Source organism: Antechinus flavipes, chromosome 1, assembly GCF_016432865.1.
Source record: "Antechinus flavipes isolate AdamAnt ecotype Samford, QLD, Australia chromosome 1, AdamAnt_v2, whole genome shotgun sequence".
Classification (NCBI taxonomy): Eukaryota; Metazoa; Chordata; class Mammalia; order Dasyuromorphia; family Dasyuridae; genus Antechinus; species Antechinus flavipes.
The window spans coordinates 581,739,272-581,762,681 of record NC_067398.1 but is presented as its reverse complement, the minus strand read 5'-3'; the positions used below and the strand labels follow the sequence as shown (position 1 = coordinate 581,762,681).

The following is a 23,410-nucleotide window of genomic DNA, read 5'->3' as shown; positions in this document are numbered from 1 at the left end:
AAAATCAAAGAATCTCTTGAGTTGAAGGATCCCTCACAGATCATTTCTAATAATAAAAACTATATATATGTATATTTATATTTATATACATATATATGCATACATATATATAATTTATTATATGCCAGATACTGATTTGGTTCTCACAACAATTTCATTTGATTCTCACAACAATCCTATGAGATTATTATCACCATTTACAGATTAAAAAAAACTGAGGCAAACCAGAATTAAGTGACTTTACTCAGGGCCACACAGCTATAAATCTGAGACTAGATTTGAACTCAGGTCTTCCTGATGCCATGTTCAGCATGCTATCCACAGTACTGCTTAGCTGCCTCCACAAGACTACCTTCTGCAAGATCTCTCACAAGAAGATATCCACTCTGTTCTGAGAAAGTCCACTTTACTTGGCCATAATTGTTATGGAGCCAAGATTTGCCTCTAGTTCTGTCCTGGTGGATAAGCAGAAAGTCAAATATCTCTTTCATAGGAAAGGCTTTCAAATCACTAAAAATGTGCCATGTTTCCCTCTTCCCTCACTAAATTTTCTTTTCTTTAAGCTAAACATCTTATATCCCATCAAATGATTCTCATGCCTTATTATGTGATCTGTAGTCCCTCAATCATCCTTTGTCTGAAGGACCTCCAATTTAGGATCATAAATTTAAAACTAGAAGAGACTTTAGCAGCCATTGAGTTCAACTCCTTTATTGTACAGTCTAACAGTTTGACTTTGTGGTATCCTGTCTGTCATGATTCAAACTTATCTGAGTTTGAACCTCATGATTCCAAGTTTAACTATACCACGTAGTTGCTAAGATTTTTTTGTAATGAAATGAAGGAGATTGCATCTCTATTAAGTTTCCTTTTATTAGGTTAGGCCCATTATTCTGGCCTGCCAAGAGCTTTTTGGAACCTAATTCTTTCATGTCCCATGCCAATGGAAATTATGGCAATAAAACATTTGGAGTGGAATGCTGTGAAGTTATATTAATCAAAATTAGCCAAGTGAAGGGCCAAGAGAGGATATCTCTACGAATTTTCTGTGGAGGTCAAAGACCATGGGGATGGAACAATGTACCTAACAAGACTTCTCTGACATGTGGATCAATTTTAGTATTTTTTTCTTTAATATGAAGGATAAGTGAGATAATGGGGAAAGAGAGAAATTGTGAAATTTAAGTGGTATAAAAACAAAATATATGTATAAAAATTGTTTTAAAATATATTTTATCAATAAGCACTCTATTTTTTTTTTTTGGCATGGATCTCCTCAGAAGTCTCTCTCTATCCTATTTCTTGTTTATCGGACTTATTTTTCTTTGCCTCTTTAGAATTTTATTCTTATGAGATTCTCATCTTTTTAGAATTTACATCCTCTATAAGGTCTTTCTTTGAAACTTTGAAATTTTTTCTTTCAAAATCTAGACTCTTTCTCCTCACCTCCATTTCCTCTTGATTACTTTAACTTTGTGACACCTCAAATCCCACATTCTGAGAAAAAAAAAAAGTCTTTCATGGTCCATGGTTTCATTAGCAAAGCTGATGCATTGCTTCTCATATTGTCTTCCACTTACTCTGTATGTTTGCATACTATTACCCACATTAGAATGCAAGTTCCTTGAAAGTAGGGACTATTTTCTGATTTCTGAAGTAAAAATACTCACATTGAAAAACTAACAGTCAACTTGTGAACCTATATTAGTCAGCTCAATCATGCCTTTGAATGTCATCCCTGAATAGAATGTGATTCTTGAAGAAAATATTGTATTTAAGGAAAGGAGGTAAGTGCAGAGTGATGCTATATATTAAGGATACACAAACACACACATACACATACACACACACACACACACACACACACACACACACACACGTAAGAAAATGTGGCCTCCAGAAGGACAAAAAGCATTTGGTTGCGATCAATAGAAATAGAATAGAAGCAATATTTTATAAAAAATTTAAAAGAAGAAAAAAATTAGAACAAGGGATTTGGTAAATGAGTGGGAAGGTTGGCAACAAAGCTCATTCTAAGGGGGAGAGGGGGTTGGAGAATTTCAGTTAAACATCATCTACTGAAATTATTTCTATCCAAAGGAGAACACATCTAATATATTTTTGGTTTGCTTTAATGAAAATTTTGTTTTTCAAAAGATAGGAGAATTGATGAGAAATGCTATGGTGGACCTAATTCTAACCAGCAGGGCATAATTATCTGCTACAAGAATGATCAGAACATTGGAAGGAGAGTAGTCACTTATTTGGAATTCACAGTAGAGGAAAAGATACCTGGGAATTGTCTGAAGTAGAACCTAGTCAATAAATTAACAAGGATTTATTAAATATTTACTATGGCACTAAAGTGCTTAAGATTCAAAGAAAAGCCAAATATATCATTATCAACAAACTTTTATAAAGGTAGACAAAAATAATAACTAAACTCAGCTGAAAGAGAAAAATGTCACAAATATCAAGGGAATTAATGAAAAAAAATGTGAAGGAAGGTGGCCTATCAGTACCAGATCTCAAACTGTATTATAAAGTTTAATCTTTGAAACATTCTAGTACAGGGTAAGAAGTGGAGTGGTAAGATCAGTGGAATAATTAATTACATAGTGCTGAGTAGTAAATGATCATTGTAATCTAGTGTTTGACAAAACCAAAGATCCAAGGTCTTTGGACAAGAACTCACTATTTGGCAAAAATTGCTGGGGAAACTGAAAAGTTGTTTGTCAGAAACTAGACATAGACTGTTATCTCACACTGTATAACAAGACAAAGGCAAAATGGAAACATGATTTAGTGTGATACCCATAAACAAGTTAGGAAAGCACAGATAATTTTATCTGACAGATTTATGGGTAAGGAAAGAATTTAAGACCATACAAAAGATAAAGAGGATTATGGGATGCAAAATGGATAATTTTGAGTAAATTAAATTTAAAAGGGTTTACATGAGCAAAACCAATGCAACCAACATCAGAAGGAAAATGGCGAACTGGGAGGGAAATTTTTACAGTAAGTTTTTCTGATAAAGAGAACTGAGTCAACTCAAATATATAGAGAATTGAGTCAAATTTATAAGAATATGAGTTATTCCTCAACTGCTATATGGCCAAAGAATATCAATAGGCAGTTTCAGAAAAAGAAATCAAAGCTATCTATAGTCATGAAAAAATGCTTTTCATCACTATTGATTAGAGAAATGCAAAATAAAAGAATTATGAGGTATTCACACCTATCCGATTGACTAATATGTCAGAAAAAATTTACCAATATTGGAGAGTATGGAAAAATCAGGACACTAAACATTTTGAAAATCAATGTGGAACTATGCCCAAAGGACTATAATTATTGTTGCACACCCTATGGCCCAGGTCTGCATTCCAAGAGATAAAAGAAAAAAAAAAAGGAGCTATTTGACAAAAATATTTGTAGAATCTCTTTTTGAGATGAAAAGAATTAGAAAGTGAGGAAATGTGCATGAATTAGATAATGGCTGAATAAGCTGTGGCAAATGATTATAATGAAATATTATTGTATTAAAAGAAATGAAGACTCAGCTGGTTTCAGAAAAACCTGGGAAGAGTTATATATGAATTGATAGAGACTAAAGTAAACAGAACCAGGAGAGCATTGTATATAGTAACAGCAATCTTGTACAATGATCAATTGTAAGTGGCTTAGCTATTCTGATCAGTACAATGATCCAAAACAATTCTGAATAAATTATGAGGAAAAATGCTATTCATCACCAGTAAAAGAACTGATGGAATTTAAATGTATATTAAAGCATAATTTTTTCACTTTATTTTTCTTTTTTTTTTTTGGCAACAAGGTTAACATGAAAATATGTTTTGCAATAATTTTACGTGTATAATAGTTATCACATTTCTTGTTTTAGGAATGAGTGATAGAGGAAAGAAAATTTAGAACTTTTTTTTTTAATGAATGATTAAAAACAAATAATAAATTTTTACAAAAGAAAAGTAGATTGAGACATAATTTAAGAATTATTTAATTACCAGAAAGGCATAGTTTATAAACAGAGCCTAAATGTCATCTTTTAAAAAATATAAAGTAAAACTGCCCAAATGTTATAGAATCAGAAGATACAATCAGACTGGACTTCTGATGGGATTATGTAGAAAAGGAATGTATGTATATACATGTATATATATGTATGTATGTATATAGATATATATATACAGAGAAAAAAAAGAAGAGAGAGAGAAAGAGAGAGAAAGAGAGAGAGAGAGAGAGAAAGAGACAGAGAGAGAGAGACTGAGAGAGAGAGAGAGAGAGAGAGCCTTGAAGACAGAGGAAAAGATGTTTTTACAAATACTTCAAGAATCTGTGACATTATCAATGTGGGTACCATATTTCCTGATATAGATTATAGCCTTTTTTTTTTTCTGTGCCAAGTAGTAAGTTGCTGATGCTACCAGAATTTATCAAGTTATGGTTAACCTTGTGGTGATGAGATAAGATCACAGCAAACATGAATGCTAAAAAGGGAGGGATAGGACAATAACTAACATGAACTTTTCCTATACTATTGTTCTGAAAGGCAGACCTAGATTCTCCCTCTTTGCTCATCCTTTAGTGAGAATAAAAAATTAGAAACCCTTCTGAAAGCAAATTTCAAACAAAGGTTTTTCATGTATTCTAATTATTCTACAGTAACAATGCGATGAAAATTATTAAAGGTAATTCAATTTCTGACCTTAAATTAAATAATTTTCATAATTTTAAATGAAATATTTTGACCAAATATCAGAAATGATCAGTTGCAAATGAATAGATGCATTGCTTTGGTTTGCTTAGCTCATTGAAGATGTTTGGAGCATCAGATGAAGTTGAGATAAAATCTACTCAATCCATTCTCTATATTTTCAGACAGCTCTCTCTTCTATTTCTCCACCTTGCCATCATCGCCTATCACTGGGAACTCCCTGAGGGTCAAGCTTATGTTTTTTTAAGGAACAGAGGAAAAGATACTTCTAAGCACAGGAGCATTTGTGCATAAAGAAAGCCTGCAGAGCTCCCTGGATAATACCAGTTGAGTAACTGAACCAGCAGTCACATCATCAAATGCAATCTTCTAGCTGTCATTTGGGGAAAGAGTTCTGGAAGTCCATGACAAGGAAATCTTTTAACTGGACAAAGGATATGTTTTTCAAACCACTGTTTACTGGAAAAAAAGTCTGAAAGTAGGGGAAGGGAAATAATTCTAATAGAGGAGACCTTGAAAAAGACCTTCCCATGATGTGATATTAAGGTTCAAACTTATATTTGTCTTACTGAAACAAAAATGTCTTTAGAATGAAGACATTCTGGGAAAACACATTAGGAAAGCTCTTATTCACTATATAGTTGTAATTTGCAATGTAATCTATATTAGGTGCCTCATGTCAGAATAAAAGAATAATAAAAACAGAGACAGTCTTTTTTAGTTGGAAAAAAAACATAAAATATTTCATTTAAGCAATTAAAGGACAAGATCAAATATAGTTTAGTTAATCAACCAGAATTCATTATTTATAGGTAAGTGGTAAGCACTAATGGAGATATGAAAATGAATAATATACAGGCCTTGCCCTTAAAGAACTTAAAACATAGTGGTGTTAGAGAAAGAAACCATGTATTTAAGTAAATAGAATGATAAGCAGAATTTCAAGCAGTCTAGGAAAGTGGCTAAGAGAGGCAAAAGAAAATACCATGAGAATTTTAAAGAAAACAGAACCAGGAAAGATTAGGACCATAAGGGCCCTTTAAAGAAATCAAGTCTACCTTGTTTCCAGGAAGGCTCATGGCCAAAATATACAAGACAGATGACTTTTTAGAGTATTTTTAGAGGATGCCAGTGGCACAGATTTCACCTGTCCCAGCATTTTTTTGCATCTTGTAATCACAAGCTAGCTAAGCAGTAGTTCCCACCCATCAGGTCAAAATTTTAGGTGTTATTGAAATGTCACTTATTGTCCTATTGCAGAAAATTCTTTTTAAATGGTAACTTGTGGCTTCAAAGTTAAATCCTTAATTCTTGTCTATGTTACGAACAGGAAGATGCTCCCAAGGAAAGATGGAAAAAGTAGGAACAATTTTAGGAAAATTTGAAAGCAGAAAGTTTAGATTTAAAAAATAAATTTGAAGAAGAAAAAAATATTTTTAAGAAGCTTATACAATTAGAATTATACGATGCATGGAACAAAGTTACTTAACAAATACTTGTTCATCACAATGTCTGTCATAATAATGACTAATCATCATGAATCTAAATTCATGAGGAACAGTATGAAATAGTAGAGATAGAAATCTCAAGTTCAGGAAGACCTGGGCTAAAATATTCTTTCTGATACAAAGTTAGGAGACTGTTTTTTTCATTCCTTTAATACTCTAACTTGTTTCTATATCTTCCAATTAAGAATTCATTTATAAGATCTCTCTGGTGAGAGATCTCTTCTTCCCCTAAGCATATTGAGTTACTCCATTAAAGTCAACTGACTGGAGAAAGGGCAGCAATGAAAAGCAGGGCTTCTGGGTGAGTCACCTACCCAAAAAGAAATTAAACACACAAAGAGAAGTAAAGGAACATTCAGTAACAAACAATAACAGGAGTCTAGGGTACTAGACCTACAACTTTTGTTTTTCTTTTTCTCTCTTTTTTAAAGTTTTTTTCCCTTCCTTTCTTTTATTCTTGGAGATGCTTTGACCCTCAGTCATTTATATCTTCTCATCTTTTAAAGCGTTAATATAGTATGGCAAACTGTGTTGAGGCTCTAATTTAGGCATCATTTTATAAATCACCAAGACAAGAATGGAACAAATGAAAAGGAGAAAAAAAATACCTTCATGCAAAGTGGCTACCTTCAATTCTTTAAAACTATAGTTAATAGCTAATTATACTGACATTCCCATTGTGTGGAAATGGAGAGAATGCAAATATAATTCCTTAGATAATTATTTCATTAAATGAAAGTGACTTGTGTGAAATAGCAAATTAACATAAATGTCTTCTTAGGAGCTAGCAACTATGTACTTTAATTTGGAAATGTTTCAACTTTGAAATAACAGGTAACCCACTGCATTTTTCAGGTGACTATAATGGTGAAGTATGAATTGGATATCATATTTACTGAAATAAATGCCATTCTATCTTTAGTTGTTATTTCATTATTAAATGGAATGAGTAAAATATGTAAGTAGATTCCTACTAACAAAGGGGCTCAAGGAATCCCCAGGGTTGTTACTGAAATCTCAAGTATTAGTTTGTACTTTGAAGACTCCTTTTCTTTGTTTTTAAAAATTTTCCCCCTTTACATTTTAAATTCTGAATCATGTCCCTACTTTCTTCCCCAAAGCCCTAGAGGAAGCCACTATTTTCTCTCCCTCCCTCTCCTTCCCTTCCTCTCTCCTTCTTTCCCTCCCCTTCTCTCCGTGTCTCTCTCTGTCTCTGTCACTCTCTCTCTGTTACACACACACACACACACACACACACACACACCCATACTATACATATTTCTATTTATCAGTTTTTTTCTCTTGTGTGGATAGCATCTTCCTTCACATGTCCTATGTAATTAAGTATTTATAATACTCAGAATAACTTAATCATTCACAGTTCTTCTTTAAATATTATATCATTTTGTACAATGTTCTTTTAGTCCTGCTTATTTCCCTCTTCATTATTTCATGCAAATTTTTCTATATTTTTCCCAAATCAATCTGCTTGTCATTTGTTATTGCACAATGCTATTCCATCACAATCATATGCCCCAACATATTTAGCCATTCTCCAATTGAGGAGCCTCTCCTCAATTTCCAATTCTTTGCCACTAAAAAATAGCTCTTAAATTTTTTTAGAATATACAGATTCTTTTCCTTTTTTCCCTGATCACCTTGGAAAATAATGATGGCATCACTATGTCAAGGAGTATACACAGTTTTACAATTTTTGTGATATGATTCCAGATGGCTCTTAAAAAATGGTTGGAGCACTTAACAGTTCCACTAATTGTGTAGCAGCATTCAATTTTTCCCCATATCCTTTCCAACATTTGTCATTTTCCCCTTCTATTGTTTTAGCCAATCTGATAGATCTGAGATTTTATCTCAAAATTGTTTTAATTTGTATTTCTCTAATCAATAATGATTTAAAGCATTTTTCCTATGACTTATATGTAGCTTTGATTTCTTCATTCAAAACCTACTTGTTTATCCTTTGATAATGGGGAGTGATTCATATCCTTATATATTTGAAAAAGTTCTCTATAAATTTGAGATGTGATTTCTTTATCTGGGAAACTGTATATAAATTCCTGCTCTCCCCCCTCAAAATTGTTTCTCTGTTCTCTTTCTAATCTTGGTTACACTGATTATATTTGTACAAACTTTTTTTTTAACTTGATATAATCAAAAGCAGGCATTTTACATCTCACAATGCTGTCTTATTTATTCATAAATGCTTCTCCTATTCATGAGCCTTATAGAAAATGTTTCATATTCTTTTAATTTACTTATGGTATCTCCCTGTATATCTAGGTTATGTATCATTTTTAATTTTATCTTAGTAAATGGTAGAAGATATTAACATGTACCTAATTTCTACCAAGAATTCCCAATAATTTCCCAATTATTTTGAGCAAGTAGTGAATACTTATCCCTAAATCTCAAATCTTTATGTTTGTCAAACACAAGATTACTATCAATATTTACTATTGTGCATTGTATGTTTATCCACTGATAACTTTTTCATTTCTTAGCCAGTACTAGATAGTTTTTTCATATTTACTATCTTATAATGTAGTTTAAGATCTGGTACTGCTAAACTTTCTTTCTTTACATTTTTTCATTAATTTATTCAATATTCTTGACCTTTTGCTCTTCCAAATAAACTTGGTTATTATTTTTCTAGTTCAAATTAATTTATTTTGACAATTTAACTGATATGACATTGAATAAATAAATTAGTTTAAATAGAATTGTCATTTTTATTATACTGGTTCTGCCCACCTATAAACAAAATTTTTCAAATTATTTAAATCTGACTATATACACACACACACACACACACACACACACACACACACACACACAAATGTTTTCTAATTATGTTCATGTAGTTCCTAGATTTGTCTTGGCAGGTATACTCCCAGGTATTTTATATTCTCTGTTGTTATTTTAAATAGGAACATTTCTTAGTACTTATTCTTGCAAGCTTTTACTGATGATATATAGAAATATATGCAGATGATATACTTATTATTTATTTTATTATTTTATATCTTGCAACTTTGCTAAAAGTATTCATTGTTTCAAGAGTTTTTTTTTATTTAATCTCTAGGATTTTTTAGGTATATCATTATATCATCTGCAAAAAAAGAGATAATTTTATAACATCATTGCTTATCCTGATTCATTCAATTGCAATCTTACTGCAATCACTAGCATTTCTGATAATATGCTGAATAATATTGGTGACAATGGGAATCCTTATTATTTTATTTCTGATCTTATTGGAAAGGTTTCTTGTTGATCTGTCTTTTAAGAGCTCAAAGCATATGAGCCTTTTGATCTCAGAGATGAGATGAATGAGGTGGGAGGCTCATAGAGAGTGAAAAGAGCTCCAGTTTATTATGCTGTACAGCTTTGTTGTTAAGACATTTTTGCAAGTGTGATCAGCTTGTGAACAGTAAGCAATCCCCAATCAAGCCCACCCAAGCAGCTCATGGGCTTTCATTTGCATGGTATCTGCCAATGGGAGGAGAGCCAATCCAGCGATTCAGCAGCAGAGGCCCTCTCAGGCATCCCTGTTCAGATAGTCACTGGCTGTGTCCCTTGGCTTACACCGGTTCCCATGATCACAAATCTTTGCTCTTTGCTTAAATAGGGTGTTTCTGCAATGCGGCAGAAAACTTATTGTGTGTCAAAAATCGAGGTAGCCTCGTTACTCCCTCTTGGCAGGGTTCCATAACTCAAAAGTTTCTAGCTTATCCCAATTAAAAATAATGCTTGCTAATGGCTTTAGGTAGATAGTCCTTATCATTTTAAGAAAAAAATCCATTTATACTTGCATTCTCAAGAGTTTTTAATAGGAATAAGTATTGTATTTTGCCAAAAACCTTTTCTGCGTTTATAGATATGGTCACATAATTTTTGTTACTTTTGTTATTAATACAATCAATTATGTTAATAGTTTTCCTTATATTAAACTATTCCTGTATTTCTTGTATAAATCCCACTTGGTTACAATATATAATTTTTATGATATATTGTAATTGCTTAAGTAGTATTTTCTTTAGGATTTTTGCATAAATATTCATTAGTAAAATTAGCCTATAGCTTTCATTCTTTGTTTTTACTCTTCCTAATTTTGGTATCAGCATTGTATTTATTTCATAAAAGCAATCTAGTAAAGCTCTTTCTTTGTCTATTATCCCAAATAACTTATTCAATATTGGAATTAATTAATTCATTAACTTTGGAATTGATTTAATATTGGATTACTTGATTTTAAATGTTTGGCATAATTCACTTGTAAATCCATCTGATCCTGTTTTTTGTTTTTTTTCTTAAGAAGCACATTTATGGTCAGTTCAATTTCATTCTCTAAAATATGTTTATTTAGACATTCTATTTCTTCTTCTGGTTATCTAGGCAATTTATATTTTTGTAAGTATTCTTCCATTTCACTTAAATTGCTAAATTTATTAGCATATAATTAGACAAAATAACTCCTTATAATTGCTTTGATTTCATCTTCATTGATGTTATATACCCCTTTTCATTTCTGATATCAGCAATTTGTTTTTCTTTTTTCTCTTTTTAAATAACATTAACCAAAGGCTTATTTTTATTGTTTTTTTCATAAAAAAATAACTCCCCATTTTAGTTCTTAATTCAATGGTTTTCTTATATTCAATTTTATTAATCTCACCTTTAATTTTTAGGATTTCCAATTTAATGTTTAATTGGGAAGTTTGAACTTTTTTTTCTGTTTTTTTTTAAATTGTATACTCAAATTGTATATGTCAAATTTCTGACAAAATACAATATCTATTGTTGATGTTAAAGCATTGAAAATCAGAGAAATAAATGGACTTTTCCTTAAAAGTAATAACAACATACACTAATATCTCCACATTCATTGTTAATTCATTCTAGAAGGGAGATGAAGGGTGAAAATGAGGAGTACCTAATTTTTCCCATAAGGAGGTCATCACCAGTCTGCAACCTAATCATCCCTTCTCACCCAATTTCTTAAAGTGAAAAGTGGGGCTTCCAGCTGTGAAGAAACAAGTCAACCCATCCCAGTCCAGCCAGGCTTTTCCCTTCTTGACCAAACTCACTTACTGAGAGGAACTTTATACTCTTTTTCTATCCCAAGACATCCAAGCTCCCAAGATGTGGTTGTGGGGCTGGATGTGGAGTCAGAGCTGGGATATCACAGGTGAGGGAAAGTGATGAATGTAGAGGTTGTAGTTTCTTTCAGCAAGTTAACAAGTACTAAGGTACCATTGTACTTCTATTTGACAAAGTATTAGTAATTCTAGCTATAGCAATAAACCCCCCCCTCCCAAAAAAGGAGGGAAAAATCATAGTTTAAAACCCCCCAATAAGAATCACTTTTTATAGATGATATGAAAGTATACTTAGGAAGCTTAAAGATCCAAATAAATAAAAGTAATTGAAATAACCTCAACAAACCTACAGAAAGTAAAATAAGTCCTCACAAATCATCATCATTTCTATATGATATCAAAGCAACACAGATAGGGGAAGATAAGTGAAATACCATTTAAAATTATCATAGAAGGTATAAAGTGCTTGGTAATGTACTTTCCAAGGCATACATAAGAACTACACAAATGCAACAACAAATAGCTCTTTTTATAAATGATAGACCTAAGTAATTGGAAAAATTGTTAATTACTCATGAATAGGATGAGTCCATAGAATAAAAATGACAATATTGCCTAATTTATTACTCAAAACAATTAATTAAATTAATTTCATTTAATTTTTATTTCATTTAAATTAAATTGATTTCATTTAAAGTATTCAATGGGTTACTTTATAGAAATAGAAAAATAATTATAATAGTCAAAGAGATGGAGGAAAACAGAGTAGAGAATATCAAAAGAAATAAAAAAGAAATGGGAACAAAGGGGACCTAGAAGGACCAGATTATAAACTATACTACAAAACAACAATTGTTAAAAACAATTTGGTATTGGTTAAAACAGATTCATCAGTGAAATATACAGAAGCAAATTATATAATACCTTAGTATCAATAAACACAAAGATCCAGCTATTGGAATATGACCTACAATCTAGCCCCTTCCTTCCCATACTTCCATTTTTCTTACTCATTATTTCTGCTTTCTTTCCCCTCAATTATTCACTCCAGTGCACCACCTCACCATAATGAACTATTTATATCTTCTTAAACACAATAATCCATTTTCAATATCTATTCCTTTTCACTGACTGGCTCTCATGCCTGAAGAAATCTCCTTCCTCATCTCCTCCTCTCAAAATTCTTCCCTTTCTTCAAGACTTGGCTCAAATGCTAGCTTCTGCATTACATAGCTCTTTCCTGGTTCTCCCAAGTTCTAGTGGTTTCCCAATTATGGTCACCTTTCATTAATTACATATGTATCACTTATGAACTTATTTATATGATACTGTCAGTATATCATACTATACTGTATATATATATCATATGCATCTTTATTATTACATATACATATATATTACATTTATAAAGCATACATTATAGAATAACGAAAGCTCTTTGAGGAGGGAGAATTTTTGTATTTTCCTTGCATATAGTGTGACAGAGTAAGCACTTAATGATTACAAATTGACTGATTTTTGTTAATAATTCAGAATTTCTTATTAAAATGATTTGTTTTGGCAAAAATCCAACTTATATACATGTTTTCTGGGAAAACATCCTTTATTCAAAATGAGATAAATGTGAGTCATCAAAGATTACCAGTTCATTTAGGAAAGAACTTTGTTTATAAACTGAATATGGCACACATGACAAAGAACTATAACTCTAAAATAATATGTTAAATGTTTTTTTTAATGATACATTGAAATTCTAAGATTCTAGAAAAACATATAATATTTCAGGAAGAAATTTATGAGAACTTTGAAAATATTTGTTATACCTTAACTGAATGTCAGAACTACAATGAAAGATTTATAGCATTTATTGTTGTTGCTATTTTTTAAATGATTAACCTTTAGGTACAGAACACAAAGTTAGAGAGGGTCCTTGATTTTTTATCAGGAAAGTGTGCTTTACTGAAGTTTAAGAATTTAAACAGTTGGATACAATCTTGTAAGAAGGATAATTTTGATGGCAGATCAATAAAATAATTTAAAGCTAAAATTCAGTATACTAGTAACAAGACAATATTTTACCTTATAGGCTTTTGAAGAAAGAGAGTGAATAGAAAGTAGATGTATGAAAACTAGGGAGAAAAAAGTCAAAGTAGCCAAGGTCAATGGCCTGCTAGGCATGCATCATTATTTAAAACATAAAAATTATTTGAAAATCCCTGTTTTCCTGGAAAGGTCATTACAAAAGTGTTATATTGTCACCTGTCACAATTCAATTGCATGTAGCTTTTCCTACTATATGATGTATATATTTCTTATATATAGATATATACTATAATTCAAGATACACTGCACATATTCATTGCATAAAAATGCTGATAAATGATAATCATTATAAATTAGAGATTGCCTGGTAGATATTAATCCTTGTATACATGTGAAAAGCTACATTCAATTCTAGGTGCTATATTTTTAGAAAGATTTTGACAAATTGCAGTATATGCATAAAAAAAAAAAAAACAACTAGGATGGTAAGAGTACTCTAAATCTGGATCCTAAGCATGACATAAGACAAGCTAGAGAAGAACAGCATAGCTGGTATGGCCAATATTTAATGGGGAAAAATAACTTGGAATGGAATAAAAAAACCACAATACTTTGGGTGATACTGATAAATAGAATCTGAGTAAATAATGAAGATGGTATAAACATTTACCTCAAGGAAATAAATATCAACTTTACAGAAAGCCCTGAGCCTTGCTAGTAGGTTTCTGACTAGAGTATAGGAATGGAAAAATAGCCTTGCTCAAAAGAAATAGATCTGTCAGAAGAGGCAGATATATAGCTATATATCAAGAAAATGGACATTTTTACAGAAATCCATGTAATTTAGTCAGAAACACTGTAGAGAAAATTTGTATGAAGATAAAAGGAAATAGGGATAGAACTGGACCCTTTGAATTCCCTGGTATCTAGTGTGGAAACTCCCTCTTCACATTCAAGCTGGCACCTTCTCTATAAGAGTCTTAGACAGCTGATGAGAACAATGTGGCATTAGGTGATTTATCCAGAGTCATACAATCAGTAAGTGTCAGGAAGGGGAATACAGCTCTCTGTGCACCTTTGAAGAAGATTAAAAAGTAAAACATAAATGGTGATTGGAGGCACCTAGCCCATTAAACTATAAGCACCCTGAAAGCAGATTTGTGTTTTGTTTGTTTTTCTTGTATCCCAACACTAAGGTCAGTACCTGGCACATATAAGGAGATTATTAAATACTTGTTGACAACTTATGCAGAAAAGCAGAGAAAATCAATAAGTTCTTGGTAGTGATCACAAAATTGGCATGGGGGGGTAGTCATAGTACAGTATTATTATTTTTTCTTTTACATACTCAGTAATTAAGATATTGTTGGCATGTAATAGGTATTTAATAAATGCTTACTAATTGATTAGTAATGGGGATGTCCAGTAAATAGGTATCACATAAGTCACAGAAATTTTATTCATTTAAAAGCGGAACATTTGACCGACTTGCTTTGCTGACAGTTTCAATTCTTAGAAGGAAAAGAAAGCAATGTCAAAGAATAAATTTAATTCTGGGCAGTGAAGAAACACTAATTGGTGAAATTAAAGTGACAATAACCTTGGGAGGGAATAGTACCATAGTCTTATCACTTATTAGAACCCAGTAAAGGAATGCTATGACTTGAGAAAAACAGAGTTTGAAAAGTCCAGAGAACAGGGAGAACGAAGTCCCTTGAGACTTTAAAAGAGGAGATGACTTAATGGGCGATCATAATACTTAAGACTTTTCCAGTTTACAAGGTATTTCTCTCACAATAACCCCCTGAGACAGGTTTCCAAAAATTTGAAATTTTAATTTATATAATGATAAATAATCTCAATGATATTAACAACAACAAAATGATAGGGTCAGATAGGTGGTACAGTAGTAGATAGAATACCAGTCCTGGAGATAGGAGAATCTAAGTTCAAACCTGACCCTGAGAAAGTTACATAAATCCAATTGCCTCACTAAAAAGGGGGGGGCGGCAGTGGGAGAGTGGGCATGAGAAAACCTTCAATAAGCTCAGATTTTCTTTTTTTTTTTTTTTTAAGACAAATAAGACAAATTATAGTATTTATTCAGAGGTTACCATATGCCAAGGACTGTGTTAATACAAGTAAGTAAGACAGTCCTTGTACCCAAAAAACCTACATTATAATGGGCAAAAACAACAAAAGGTGAAGATAAGTAATTGCATATTGTAGCCTAGCTTGAAGATAGCAGAAAAATTTTGCCTTGGTTTCAAGGCAAAATAAAGTGAATGGTCACCTATCAGAGATTGGGGTGGCACTAGGGTAAAGTCCAAGTTCCTGTGGGGGGATGACCAAGATGGAATTGGAGTGATAAGAAGATAGCCAAATTTTGACAAAGACAAAAGATATAGATGAGTATATAACTAAGGAAAAATACAAAAAGGCTGGCGTGACCTTGAAGGATAATATCAAGGTCAAAGTTCAAAATGGAACTGTTTGGAAAAAAAAAAGAAAAAGAAAGAAGAAATGAAGGAATAATGAAAGAAAGTAAAGGAATACAAACAAAACTAATACAAACAAGATTAGAAGGGAAGCAACAAACTGGGAAAACATCTTCACAGTTAAAGGTTCTGATAAAGGCCTCATTTCCAAAATATATAGAGAACTGACTCAAATTTATAAAAAATCAAGCCATTCTCCAATTGATAAATGGTCAAAGGATATGAACAGACAATTTTCAGAGGATGAAATTGAAACTATTACCACTCATATGAAAGAGTGTTCCAAATCATTATTGATCAGAGAAATGCAAATTAAGACAACTCTGAGATACCACTACACACCTGTCAGATTGGCTAAGATGACAGGAAAAAATAATGATGAATGTTGGAGGGGATGCGGGAAAACTGGGACACATGCATTGTTGGTGGAGTTGTGAACGAATCCAACCATTCTGGAGAGCAATCTGGAATTATGCCCAAAAAATTATCAAATTGTGCATACCCTTTGACCCAGCAGTGTTTCTATTGGGCTTATATCCCAAAGAAATACTAAAGAAGGGAAAGGGACCTGTATGTGCCAAAATGTTTGTAGCAGCCCTATTTGTAGTGGCTAGAAACTGGAAAATGAATGGATGCCCATCAATTGGAGAATGGCTGGGTAAATTGTGGTATATAAATGTTATGGAATATTATTGTTCTGTAAGAAATGACCAGCAGGATGAATACAGAGAGGACTGGCGAGACTTACATGAACTGATGCTAAGTGAAATGAGCAGAACCAGGAGATCATTATACACTTCGACAACGATATTGTATGAGGACATATTTTGATGGAAGTGGATTTCTTTGACAAAGAGACCTGAGTTTCAATTGATAAATGACGGACAGAAGCAGCTACACCCAAAGAAAGAACACTGGGAAATGAATGTGAACTATCTGCATTTTTGTTTTTCTTCCCGGGTTATTTATACCTTCTGAATCCAATTCTCCCTATGCAACAAGGGATAATGTGGTAAAAAAAAATTACCCTGGCATGGATTCTGTCAATATAAAGTAATTATTAAATAAAAATTAAAAAAAAGAAAGAAATAAAATAAAGGAAGATAAAAATACAAAATAAAGATATGTTAAATTATATTTTGTGTCAAAAAAGGAAAGCAGTGGGAACTAGTTCTTAGACTTGATTTTGTAAGGTTAGATCAGACTATACAAATCTTATTTTGCTTGCTTTTTCACTGACAAGAAACATGATGTTCAAATTGGAAATAAAGGAAACAAGAGGAACAAATATGATGAACACAGAAATGAAGCCTGAGGTAAGTGAAGAGATAGGAAGAGCTCACTAATTTGTTCAAATAGTTTCAACTGATTCTGAAATATTTTACAAACGTGAAAATGAACGAGGTACTTGAATTCTGGTGATAGACAAATGTCTTGATTTTCAAAATAGGGGCAGAAAGAAGAAAACACTGTTAATTTTAAATCTGAAATTCTAATGTGAATATATATATGTATAGCAAATATCTAGAGCTCATTAGGAAACAAGTGACTTTTAAGGAAAGAAAACAAAAAGGGGTGATCATATAAATGCATAATCAGATTTGACAGTGAAACTCAGGGGAAATCAAGTCTAATGCTTCTGAAGAACATACTATAATTAATATGTTATTAATAATAACACCCACCTTATTTTGATAGACCTAGTTATTAAGACATTCCTATTCCCTTATTACTTACATTCACTGGTCCAGATTTCTCTTTATGGAGTTATAGATTAATAATAACTGGTATTTACATACCACTTTAATTTTTTGCAAAAGGGTTTGTAAATATTATTTGACCTGATCCTCACAGCAATCATGTTGAGACAGGCATTACTATTATTGTCCACTGAGGAAATTAAAGCAGACAGCAGTCAAGAGACTTGCCCAGGATCACACAAACTGGATTTGATTAGGTTTTCCTAACTCCAAATCCAGTACTCTATCCACGAAGTCACCTACCTTTCTCAATCTCTCTTTGATATAACAACTCTTCCAAAATTTGAGGCCCACAGTGATGTTCTCAAATCTTGTCTTCTCCCAACTAGCAGAGAAGGAGTTAGCTGTTGTTGTTGTCCCTCCTCCTTCTCCTCCTTTTTTCTTTTTCCTCCTCCTTCTCCTTCTTCCCTAATCTTCCTATGACATGATTTTAAGCCCTTATTATTCTAATTGCTTTTCCCTGAACACAATTCCATTTATCAGCCTATTTCCAGCAATGTTATGGCTAAAATTTAACATGACATTTCAATACGAAACATATAAGCACCAAATAGTATATCATCCAGATTCTTAAAGGAAAAGTTAAATAACTTTCAGGAAGAAACAGACAGCAAAACTATGCTGGCAGGGGACCTCCAAGAAACTAAGGATGTAAATAAAATATTACAAAAGTTAGATATGAAAGACTTCTAAAAAATTCTGAATGGAAACAAAAAGAAATATTCTTTTTTTTCCCTCTCAACAACACATGGAACCTACACAAAATAGACAATGTAAGAGGGCACAAAACCTTCAAAATTAGGTGTAAGGAAGCAGAAACACTAAATATATTCTTTTTGCATCACGATGCAATAAAAATTACTTTCAAAAAAGGGTAATGGAAGTATAGATTAAAAATTAGTTGGAAAATAAATAATTTAATCCTAAAGAATGAGTGTTGTCTGTAGTGTGCAGCCCTCTACAGTTGTTAAAGAACAAATCTTAGAAACAATTGATAATTTCATTAAAGAGAATTACAACAATGAGACAACATACTAAAATATATGGGATGCAGCCCAAGCAGTACTTAGAGGAAAATTTATTTCTCTAGATTCTTATATCAACAAACTGGAAAAAGAACAGATCAATTTATTGAGCATGCAACTAAAAACACTTGAAAAAGAACAAATTTTAAAATCCTCAATTGAGCGCCGAATTGGAAATCCTGAAAATCAAAAATGAAATTAATAAGATTGAAAGTTTAAAAAATTAAGCTAATAAATAAATCTAGGAGCTGGCTTTATGAAGAAACCAGTAATATAGATGAGCCATTCATTAATTTTATTTAAAAAAAGAAAAAAATAAACCAAATATTCAGTATGAAAAATGAAAAGGGAGAAATAACTATCAATGAAGAAGAAAGTTAAGCAATCTTTGGAAAATATTTTGCTCAATTACTCAGATCTTGCAATCTGAGTAAAATCAATGAATACCTGTGAAAATATAAATTACCTAATTAACAAGTTGAGAAAATAAAAAGCCTAAATAATTATGTCATAGAAAAAGAAACTGAATATGCCACTAATGAACTCCTCAGGAAAAAATCCCCAAGTGAATTCTACTAAACATTTAAAGCAAAATTAATTCCAATATTATATCAACTATTTGGACAAATAGGTGGACATAAATTTACAATACAAATATAATGTGGACACTTAAAACAGGAAAAGCTAAAACAGAGAAAGTTATAGATCAATTTCCCTAATGAATGTTGATGAAAAGATTTTAAACAAACTACTAATAAAGCAATTTACAGAAATATATCAGAAGGATTATACACTATGACAAGATGAGATATATACTAGAAATGCAGGGTTGGTTTAATATTAAGAAAACTTATAATTTACCATATCAATAACAAAACTAGCAGAAATCATACAATTTTCTCAGAAGATGCTGAAAAAGCTTTTGACTAAATACAGTACCCATTATTATTAAAAATATTAGAGAGCTAGAATAAAGGGAGAATTCTTTATAGTAAAAGCACTATCTGTCTAAAACTATTATCAAGTACTATCAATAATGTGGATAAGTTAAAAGTCTTATCCATAAGACCAAGGGTAAAGCAAAGATGTTGTTTCAATGTTATTGTTGGGAAGAGATTTTTGAAAAATGAAGATTGAGAAAAATGTCATTATATTTCTCAATTAAGACAGCTTTGGTAAAATCTGGAGAGAGCAATTTCAGCTGAATTATGAAATTGGAAAATAGGTTGTAAAGGGTTTTAAAGAGTTAGAGGAGACAAAATAGAGTTATCCAGAATAGACATTTTTCTCAAGAAATTTAGCTGACAAAGGAAGAGAGGAACTAACGTAACGAAAGGGTTTTGTTCTTTTTTTTTTTTTTTGGTGGTTTTTTTATTGGTAAGGATGGGAAAAGTGTGGGTTTTACCAGAAGCAGAAAAAGAGCCAGGAGATAATGAAGAGATAGAAGAGTAGACTACAAATGATGGTGGAAGTCATCTACTGGAGAAGATGGAGTGGGCTGGAATCAAAGGTGATTGTTGAAGCAAAGAGCTACTTCATCAAAGACTGGAATGAAGGATGAGACAAGTATGAAAAGATATCAGGGTCCATATGTGTGGAGACAAGGGAGCTCTTGGTGAACAACTTCATTTTTAGAAAATGAAATATATAACTCAGATCTTCTTTCTATTTGGATAAGTCCTCCTGGGCAAGTACAAAGAAATTCTAGATCTAGAGCTTCTAAAACGAATTCATTTTTTTTTTTTAAGTTTAATTTGAGATGAACACAAAGACGTATATAAGGTGTTGCAAAGAGAAGTAGGAAAAACCAAGAAAACAATATACAAAATTTGTACAACAGTGTAAATAGCACAACATAAATTTCTACAATGTAAATAGTACAAATAACCAAAAGAACATTGCAAAATACAATGAAAATACCTTAGCCATCCCCAAAAGAGATGTGAGAAAATATCCCTGCTGCTTTGAAGAAGTGGGGATACATGAGTATGGAACATCTTTTTTTTTTTTTTTCCACTATGTTGATTGATTTTGCTGAATTCTTTTCTCTCTTGCATCTTTTTTTTTTTCTTTGTTATTAGAGATGGATTGTTGGGAAGATGGATACAGAGGAAAATGTAGGAGCTATAATAGCTAAAGATATTAATAAAAGATCAAGGTTTCCTTACATTTGGGACCATCTCCAGTCCTCCTGATCTATATTTTGTTATTGGATTCAAATGGCACTAGAGAAAAAAATGGGGATGGTGACTTTGTACAGCCCTCTCTTACCTCTGTGAACAGTAGTAGAAGCTACCCCCACTGGCATTCTAGCTGATTGAACAACATTTCTTTTCTTTTCTTTTATTCCTTTCCCTTCCTTTTCCTTTCCTCTATTTACATAGGGTATCATACCCTTAACCTGCAGGAGCTCTGCCTAAAGGAAAGCAAATTTTGATCACAAAAATTCACAAAGTATCTTGCAGTTTACAGGCTATATTTCTTTCAATATAGACCTAAAAATATTAGATATAGTAATAAGAGAAGAAAAAGAAACTGAATTAGAATTAGAAATAAAAGGAATTAGAAATAAAAACAAATCACTTGAAATAATTAAGAACTTTGACAAAGAGGCAAGATCACAAATCATTAGCATTTCCTTACATAACCAATAAAGCCCAGCAACAAGATATAAGAAGACATTCTGTTTAATGGAATTTAATTTAAAATAACTGTAAAAATATAAAATGCTTGGGAGTCTATGTGCCAAGACAAATGCAAAAACTATATGAACACAATTACAAAACACAATGAACAAAGCCAGATCTAAACAACTGGAAAAATATCAGTTGCTTGTGAGTAGGTTGAACCAATATATTAAAAATGACAATTCTACCTAAAATATTTTTCTTAGTGCATGCCAATCAAACTACCAAAACTTATCTGATAGATCTAAGTAAAACAACAATGTAATTCATTTGGAAGAACAAAAGGTCAAGAATATCAAGGGAATTAATGAAAAAAACATAACAAAACAAAACAAAAGAAGGTGATCTATTAATAGCAGATTTCAAACTAAATTATAAAGCAGTAATCATCAAAACTATCTGTACTGGATAGAAAATAGAGTGGCGGAGCAGTAGAAGAGATTAAATACACAAGGCATAGTAGTACATGACCATAATAACTTGGCCTTTGATGAAACTAAAGGCCCCAGCTTTAGGGACAAGACCTATTTGACAAAAATTGGAAGAAAAACTAGAAAACAATAGGATACAAATGATATCAACCAAAACCTCACACCATATTCCAAGATAAGGTCAAAATAGGGACATGATTTAGACATAAAGGATGACACCATAATCAAATTAGAAAAGCAAGGAATAGTCTACCTGTCAGATCTATATGGAGGAGAAGAATCCATGATCAAAGAAGAGATGGAGAGAATTACACAATCCAAAATAGATAATTTTGAATAAATTAAATTAAAAAGCTTTTGTGCTAACAAAATAAAAACAACCAAGCTTAGAAGGAAAACAGAAAGTTGGGGAACAATTTCTATAGCAAGTGTCTCTGATAAAAGTTTCATTTCTCAAATACATAAAGAACTGAAACTAGAAGGTGAATATGGCAATTTAGGTTTGATGTCAGGCAAAACTTCCTAATAATTAGAATTGTCCAAAAATAGAATGGACCAACTCAAGAGCAAGTTGACTCCTTCCCTTAGAGATCTTAAGGCAGAGCTAGATCTCTATTTGTTGGATAGTGGTGATTCCTTGAATGAATGGATGACTTCTGAGGTATCCTTCACATCTCAAATTTTATAATTCTGTGTGTTTAGATTTTCACCTGTCAAGGATATTATAGAGAGGGCTTATTTGGGGGAGGGGGGTTTGCTGGGCTGGAATAGAATACCTCTGATATATCTTCCAATCCAAACTTTGATTCCTAATCCCAAAGGCGCATTTCTGCAAAATTTGCTTATGGAAATTAGAAAGTTAGGAGATGACACTTGAGTGGAACCCTCAAGGATGAGAAAGACCCTGAAAGGTGAAGATAAGGAAAATATGTTAGAAACATAGAAAGTAGCAATACAATTGTAGTTCTCCTACAGCAGCCTTGTAGTAAAGTTTGTTTGAAATTTAGATTTTGTGAGAGGACAATGGGGCATAAGGCTTAAAGATAAATTGGAAAACTTTCTATGTCAGGCTTAGGAATTCCCATTTTAATCCAGAGGCATTAAGGATGTACTAGTGGATTTTGAGCAAGTAAGTAATATGGTTTTCTTTGATCCCTCACCTGAAAAAATTCTGTCCTTCCTCAAATATTAATTGAGCAGCTCCTGTGGACCCCTCCTTTGCCTCTATTGCACCACACTTTGTATAATTCTGGTCTGTACATGGTGCCTCCCCAGAATAAATGCTCCTTTAGGACAAAGGCTATTTTTTTATCTTTATATACATCCACGGTTACCTCACAGCCCTAAAAATTATGGAAATCCCAGATGACTTGTCCTTTTTCCAGCCTAGTCCCCACAGATGCAATCTGGCAACCTTGTCTGCCCGGGAAGCTCCTAGCTACTCAACAACCACAGCCACTGAACACATCGGAAAAGAAAATTCTTGCTATTAAGGTCCTTGGCAATTGTTCAGTGGTTTCACATTAGAAAATGATATGGTTTTATGAATGAAAATTATACCAAAGAAGATGCATTCTCATTTGCTTTATGACCATCTTAA

The 23,410-nt window shown here is 32.1% G+C and overlaps 1 protein-coding gene across 2 annotated transcripts in view; it reads right to left on the bottom strand.

Annotated features, from left to right (window-relative positions):
- CPQ (carboxypeptidase Q) overlaps window positions 1-23,410 on the bottom strand; it is a 679,622-nt gene that overhangs the window by 101,533 nt on the left and 554,679 nt on the right. The gene's annotated exons all lie outside the window — the stretch shown is intronic.